A 7,928-nucleotide genomic window follows, 5' to 3' on the forward strand; every position below is an offset into this window, starting at 1 on the left:
GAACCCGACCCCATGGAACATGTGTAAGGGACAGGCCCGGTGACATGGCAGCTGTATCGCTGACCAGGGCTGGCCAGGGGAGACAGGAGCCACACAGGATTTCATCACTATGTCCCTTTCATGTTTCTTCTTTTTTTTTATTTAATTGTGGAAAAATACACATAACATGAAATTTACCATCTGAAGTGTACAGTTGTTAAGTACATTCACGTTGTTATACAATCTCCAGGACTCTTTATCTTACAGAACTGACACTGTACCCATTAAATACCTATTTCTGCCATCCTTCTCCTCTGTCTTAGTCACTTTCTAGTCACTGGGATACGATACCTGACACCACAATCTCTAGGAGGAGGATTTATTCGGGCTCCTGTTTTAAATCCACAGTCCGCTGGCTCCAAGGCGGGATGGCGTGGTGGAGGGACACCAAGGAGGAAAAGCTGTTTGCATCATGGCAGCCAGGAAGCAGAGCGAGGAGAGAGGAACTGGGAAAGGAACTAGATCCTTCCAGGATGTGCCCCAGTGACCGCTCTCTTCTAGTCAGACCTCGCCTCCTCACAGCAAGCCAGCTGAGGCACCCCCATAATCCACTCACTTCAAAACAAGGCTTTGGGTGCCATTTTACGTCTAAACCGTGATAACCCCTGTGGCAACAATTGTTCTACTTTCTATCCTTATGAATTTGGCTACTCTAGGAGCCTCATATAATTGGAATCATCTAGTATTTGTCTTCTTGTGACTAATTTACCTACCATAATATCCCCAAGGTTCATGTGTATGGTAACATGTTTCAGAATTTCCTTCCTTTTTAAGGCTGAATAAATTCCATTGTATGTACACCATCTATTCATTTTGCTTATCCACACATCATGGACACTAGGGGGACTTTTTGCTATTTGGAATAATACTACTATGGATATGGGTGTACAACTACGTCTTTGAGACTGTGTTTTCGGTTATATTTTGGCATATATCCAAAAGTAGAATTGCAGGATCATGTATTCATTCTGTTTAGTCTTGTGAGAAACTGCCTATACTGTTTTCCGTGGCAGCTGCACCATTTCCCGTCCCTCCCAACAATGCCCAAGAGTTCTAATTCTCCATATTTTCACCAGCACCGTTTTCTGTTTTTTTTTCTTTTTAGAAGCCATTCTATTGGGTGTGAGGTGGTATCTCATTGCGGTTTTAATTTGCATTTTCCTAATGCCCTGTTTCTTCTTCCTGACTTGACCCATTGTCTCCAATCCTGGGTTCCTCCTGTAGCTTTTAACAAGTCTGCCAGATTTTTGAAAGTTTTGTGTTTTCTAAGAGCACTGCGATGTTCGTTATTGGCTTCTCTTACACACTCTGGAGGCCAAGCGCTCTTCTGATAGGCATTTTGTAAACTTTTCAACTCCTGACAGTCGGTTTCTGACATGAAGAAGTGCAACGGAGAATTCAAACCAGCGAGGAAGGCAAAGCCGATGGGCATGGCTCTAGGACGTGTGCTCCTCTATGCATATTTGCAGTGCGTGTGCCTTATCTGGTGAATATTTGATGAGGTTTTAGGCAGTAATTTTTATAGGACAGAATTTAGTAATTGCCCAGAGTGACAGAGCTGCTTGAGAGTGAGTGTGCCCTTTAGAACGAAGGTGTCACTTAGGAAAGGGGAAGTCACTGCAAGAAGATGGTCCAGCCACTCAGACTGTAAGGCAAGAACTTTCTTAGGAACCCCCAGAAAAAGCAAGATGGCCCACCCTACTCCACCATGACTGCATTTAAACTGACTTGGGGCATTTCTTTTTATAGGGCAGAATTTGGTCATTTCCCAGCAGGTCAGAGTTGCAACCGCCCTATTTCCAAGGAAGGGCACATTCTGAATTACTTGGATTAGGACTTTCACATATTTTGGGGAGAAGACATTTTCAACCCACAAGAGGGACGATACCTTGCTGAACTGCAGAGATTAAAAAAAAATGTGTATTTTAATGTTAATTTGAGGTCACATTCTGGGAAAAGGCCCAGAAATCACAACACCTGTAGTCTCTCCAATCCTAGAAGTGTAAGGGTCTGAAAGTCAGAATCATCAACAAAACCACAAGACGAGGGACAAAGGAACACTGGGCAAGGCCTCTGAGTGGTCAGGGCTCATTGTTCCAACATGAACAAGGGTCTACTCTCTTACCAGTGGCTTGGCATGTAGCTGTAGGGTAGGTGGTAAGAACAGGAGCTCTGGAGTTGCACTGCCTGGGTTCAAATCCAAATGGTACCATACATGGCTGTATGGTCTTAGGTAAGTTACTTGGCTGCTCTGTCTTTTGGTTTCTTTATCTGAGAACCGGAGAAGATGGTAGGACCTGTCTCAAAAGGTAAGCATGAGAAGTTTATCAATAGAAGGAGATTCAAGTGGTGCCAGTTTCTGAACACTACCTCACAGATGTTAGTGGTTATTCTTGGGGTAGGGCTGGGCAATAGTCGTGCCAGGATGATTCTTTCAAAGTAGAAAGATGGTTCATTTAAATGCAAACAGGAAAGTTAATGAAGACAGTATTTTCAGAAGCTTAGGTCAAAGGGTGATAAAACTAGCTGGAACTGGCCACAGCAGGAACCTGGGAGGGGCAAAGAGAAGAGGTGGGGCTCCGGTCAGAGTTGAGGAAAGGACGCTGCTTTACCATTGCTGCAGCTATAGGGAGAGGAAGCAGCCACTGGATAACCAAGCTTGGCAGGGAGGGTGGGGTGTAACAGAGACTTCTTCCCACTCTCCAACTTCTTGCTCCAGTGGGGACTTCCCAGGGGTCCTTTTCCACTGGCTAAACCACAGTGGAGGTCAGAGAGCAGAGGAATCCAGTGGATTCCAGGTCCCAGACAAATTAGAGATCTGAGGGGTAAGTGGAAAATTGATAGCACAACTTCTGTATTAGTCTGTTTTCAGTTACTGTAACAAAATACCTAAGGCTAGGAAAGAAAAGAGGTTTGATTAGCTTACATTTTGGAGGCTGAAAGTCCAAGATAAGTAGCTGTGTGAGTTTGACCTCTCGTGAAGGCTCCCTTGCCGTTGTGTCATTATGGTTATGGCAGCACTGTGGGAGTTTGTAAAAGAAGGGTCACATTCCCTGTGGAGAGCCAGAGGGGCTCAGTTCCCTCACTAATAACAACTCACTTTCTAGGGAAGTAAGTGGGGTCCCATGGCACTACATTAATTCCTAGCAAGGGCAGGGCCCCTGGTGAACTATCTTCTTAAAGGTTTGTTACCTCTCAACACCACCACACTGAAGGCCACACTTCCAACATGGAATTTGGAGGACAAATCACAACCAAACCATAGCATTCCCCTACCACTGATCTTACTGTGGAATCCAGGGCAGCACCATGAAAGCAGGGTGCAATGTACCCAAGCCACCCAACTGGGAAAGGCAGGTGCAACAGTCTGCGCTCACCAGAGTTCAGGTCCCTCCCATTGTGTCAGACTGGGGTGATACAATGCATTCAGACCAAGGTGCTGTGAGCAGAAATGCATGTGCCACTTGCTGGCCAGAGCAGTGAAGACCCAGTGTGCCTTGTCCATCCCATTGCTCCTTTAACACAATGACACAGTGAATTCAGAGGTCAGAGTCTCGAGGTAGTGAAGCAGGACTTAAAGAAAAACAAGTCTTTCCCAGCCTTGGGCATCACCCCGTCTCCCCCCACCACCCTGTAGCTGTAATTCCTTGTTCTGGTACAGATGAAATTGACAACAGCTATGTCCCGTAAAGGAAGTTTATGACACTCTGCTCTTCTATGATTCATAAGACTCCGTCTTTTTTCAAGGCAAAGTTACAAAACTGTCTTCCCTTGTCCTGTTCCAGTAAACTCACCTGCTACACCACTAGAAAGACTGCTCCCTTCATCAGAATGCAGACAAGCTGGAACTTCTCTTTGTTCACCACTCTTCCTTTGGACGGGAGTCGGTTGAGCCAGTGTTCTCCTTCAGCCTGAAATAAAGTTCTACTGTTTCAGTTTGTGGGTCTCTCCAGTGTCTTGGATTCCCACAACAATAGCACAGCTTTAAGGTGGAGGAAGAGTACACAGCTTGTGTCTAATAAGAGTATAAGTGGGAAGAAACCGTAAGTTAATCCTGGGTCCTCTGGGGAGGTCTGTACTTGAGCAGCGTGGCCTCAGATGCCCTGATCAATGAAGAAGGAGATGGCCTTGGCCAGGGATGTCCATGGCAGTGGGGGGAAAAAAAGCCCTGCTGAGTGAGAGTTGGAAATAAGTTAGGAACAAAGCAAAAGACATAGAGAAATCACTGTGCACTCCTCTATCCCCGGGAACAGTTGGCAGCTGACTGTGCCTGCTTCCCAAGGGCCCCAGCTGTGCCACCTGAGGGCCTGGGTCTCAGGGGAGAAGCAGTGGGGGCAGCAGCAGGGAACCAGACTGAAGGTGTGGGGCAGGCAGTGGACTGGGGTATGAGCAAGGAACCTGGAGGGGAGGACAATCTCACACCGTCCTCAGCCTGGCATGGCTCTGAAGAGGAAGGAAGCACTTCAGCCATGAAACATTTTTCTTTTAAGGAGCTGTGGCTTCTTTTAAGGTCAGTATCATGCCTGGCGACAATCTGTGTTGTGCACATCAAGGGACAGGGCAGGTTCCTTTCTGCCCTGCTTTACAAACTCTTCTTTACTTCTTGCTGGTGTTTTAAGTGAACGCCTGCAGCATCACGAGACTCTTAACGGTGTAGAGAACAGTGGGAGGTGGGAGCAGTGAGCTGGGCCTGCAGGAGCAGGTGCTGGGAGGGCCAAACCGGGAGACACTGTCCTGGGTTCGTGGGAGGTGGGAAGACAGGTGGTCCCAGGTTGGGTCTGGGCCTGTGGGTTGGGGGACACAGAAGCAGTAGTGCAACCCCCCACAAAGAGAATCTAGCACCCAGGATGCAGTCAGTACAGGACCTCCCACCTGGTCACAGGGGTGGGTGGTGTGTGTGAGGCTTTGGTTGGGGGATTTCCAGACCCCAGCATGGTGGCCGGAAATGGCTACAGTGGAGAAAGTGAGGCAGGGCTGTGAGGAGCAACCCAGAGGAGCACGGTGTCCAGCTGAGCGTGGATGCTGGACTAGATCCTCTCTGGGAAGGTACGTGGCATGGCTGTGCACGCAGGGCCCCTGGTCTCCTAACTGCACTGGTTGAGCACCGTTCATCACCCCACTGGAACCGCAGTGCCCGGCCAGCTGCACGAGGGGGTGACAGGGAAGCTGTCCAGGCCATACTGGAAACTAGGTCAGTCAGATGGGAGTCAGGGTGGGGGGTGGGTTCTCTGATGAGGCTAACGTGAAGCTGGAGCTGAACACTGGAGAGGACCATGTTCTCCAAGTGTGGCCGCTGGGTTAGTGGCATCAGCACGGCCGGCCTGTTGCTGTGCTATGGAACCAATGTTGTGTCTCTCACCCCCACCCGCCCCAATGACACGTTGGAGCTGAACCCCAATGTGATGATGTTACACTGGGTGCCTTTGAGAAGGTGCTTAAATCATGTGGCTGGAGCTCCTGTGAATAGAGTTCTTAGGAAAGCGGCCCCCAACAACATGATTCTCCCTTCTTCTGCCATGTGAGGATGTAATGAAAAGATATCTGTGTATGGGAAGAGGACCCTCACCAGAAGTGGACTCTGCCAGCCCCCAAAGTTTTAAGCCACCTGTCTAGGGTACCCTGTGTCAGCACCGACTCAGACAGGAAGGGGACTTGGAAAGACACTTTCTCTGGACCTCCTGATCAGACACCTGGGGCAGGCCACTATCTCCGGATGATTCAGGGTGCACTGAGGAACGAGACTCCCTGATCTCCCTGGGCCAACTGCTGTCCTCTGACCACATCATCAGGGTGGTGAGCTCAGGAGCTACTCATTGACTGCTGAGAACCTGCCATGAAACGGGCCTTGCACTGTGCTTTATACGCAGATCCATCCTGCCTAACAAACATCACATCACATCACATCTCTGTGGGGGCCATGACGATCCCATTTCACAGAGGGAGAAACTGAGGTTCCCACCGGCTGCTGGAACTGGAAGCTGGAGCTTTGTTCTGGGTCTGTCCAGAGCTCGCAGTGTTCCCAGCACTGAGGCAGGGGCTTGGTTTCCTCTCACAATCTGGAAATGCCCCAAGCAAGCGATGGTGCGGACAGGAGAGGGTGAAACAGCTGTGTGTCCCTGATTGTTTTCTTCTTCTGGAGACCCCATTGTCTCTAAAGAACACAATGCTCCATGAAGCTTGGGTGGGTTGCTAAGAATGACTAACCAGTCTGCTCCTCCCGACGCTGTGCCTCTGAAAGCGCCAGCTGCTGCTTTTCATCTCTGCAGCAATTTCCCTCCCAGCCCCGTCTGCTCCCTGCGCTATTTGGAACAGGTGTCCTGGGAGCAGGCACTTCTCCATGCCTTTGTGGCACTCAGGGTTCCCTTTGTCCTCTCGGTGGTCTCCATTTCATGTCCTGAGAGGGGAAGGAGGTGACGGGCGGTGTCTCAGAGCAGGGGTCATCTGGGAAAGACTCCCGCCACCTTCGCTACCCACAGAATGCTTCCCGTGGGAGAAGGTGGCTGAAGAGGAGGTGCTAGGATTCCATCTTCCCCCCAAACTTTAGTCTGCATTGTATTAGTCAGGGTTCTCCAGAGACCAAAGGATATGTGTGCAATCATGAAGTCTGAGACAAAATATGCGCTCGGCAAGCCAGGAGAGCCAGGGTGGAATTTCAGGCCAAGTGTGAAGGCTGAGACCCAGCAGGTGGACAGTAGAAGCTCAGTCCAAGAGCCAGCAGGCTGCAGCCCCCGAAACAGTTGGTCTCACAGTCTGAGTCTGAGGGCAGGAAAAGACCAGTGGCCCAGCTCGGCTGTCAAGAGAGAGAGGAGCTCCCTGCCTAGCTCGGTTTTTAAGGACTTCAGCTGCTGGGGAGGCCCATGGGCATCAGCAGGGCTATCTCCTCTTCTCAGTCCACCCATTCACATGTTAATCTTGTCCAAAAATACAGCCACACCCAAAGTAATGTTTGGCCAACATCTGCACACCCTGTGGTCTGATAAAGTTGACACATAAAATTAATTAACATCCTTATTTTACAATATTTCCTATAAAGTTGGCTTCCCCCACCTTGACATTATTGACAATTTGGGCCAGATGATTTTTGGGTGTTGGGGTTGTCCTGTGGATAGTAGGATGTTTAGTGGCATCCCTGGTCTCCACCCACTAGGTGCCAGTGGCATCCCCCACCCCCACCCCACCACTGTGACAGTGAAAATGCGTGCAGACATTGTCACCTGTCCTGGGGGGAAGGGGTGCTTCTGGTTGAATGACTACTGTGGTAGATCTACAGGGTGGGAAGCTCCTCCCCAGGCCAGGAGCTGCTTTGTTAACACCTGAGGATAGGTACTCAAGGATGCCAGGCAGTGAGGTCAACACACAATCGCACATCCCAGTCCTGTGCTTGGAGAATTGTAGTAACAGCACATTCTGGTGGCCTTTTGCCCAAGTTTTCCTGGGGTCCATAATCTTTTCTACCCCACTTCCTCCCTGACTATACAGGGCATCACAAGAGAACTAAGCTGCGCCAATAAGAGCCCTTTGAGCCTCTGGTGCAGTGATGGGTCCTAATCTTGGTCAGGTGACTTGAGCCAAGCCAATCAGTCATCACCACAGGACTTTTGTCGTGGAGCTGGAAAAGGGAAATAAATGGCTTTCTGCTGTGGCTAAGGAGGTGTGAGAATGTGGGTGCAGAGTTTATAGGCAATTTTGTCTCCTGCTCCATGAAGTAAGCTGGTCTGAGAAAATGGATGGAGAGAAAAACAGAGAGAATGCCAACAATGTTGGAATCCTGGCTCCAGGCACCCTAAGCCATGCTCTGCTCCTGCCCTTCTTGTGGTTTTACTACAAAAGACAGCAGCTTCCAGCTTTTTACTTAATGGTTGTGATACTGTGATTTGGAATAAGGTATA

At 49.3% G+C, this 7,928-nt stretch overlaps 1 long non-coding RNA gene across 1 annotated transcript in view; it reads right to left on the reverse strand.

Annotated features, from left to right (window-relative positions):
• Positions 1–3,478: 3,478 nt before the first annotated feature.
• LOC117284174 overlaps positions 3,479–7,928 on the reverse strand; it is a 5,246-nt gene continuing 796 nt past the window's right edge. The window contains exons 2-3 of the long non-coding RNA XR_004515274.1: positions 3,834–3,950; positions 3,479–3,554 (exon numbers count right to left, since the gene is read on the reverse strand). This is a non-coding gene — a long non-coding RNA (uncharacterized LOC117284174). The remainder of the gene's footprint in view (positions 3,555–3,833; positions 3,951–7,928) is intronic.

The sequence above is a fragment of the Fukomys damarensis genome, unplaced genomic scaffold (assembly GCF_012274545.1).
Source record: "Fukomys damarensis isolate Sample0158 unplaced genomic scaffold, DMR_v1.0_HiC HiC_scaffold_35, whole genome shotgun sequence".
Taxonomy (NCBI): domain Eukaryota; kingdom Metazoa; phylum Chordata; class Mammalia; order Rodentia; family Bathyergidae; genus Fukomys; species Fukomys damarensis.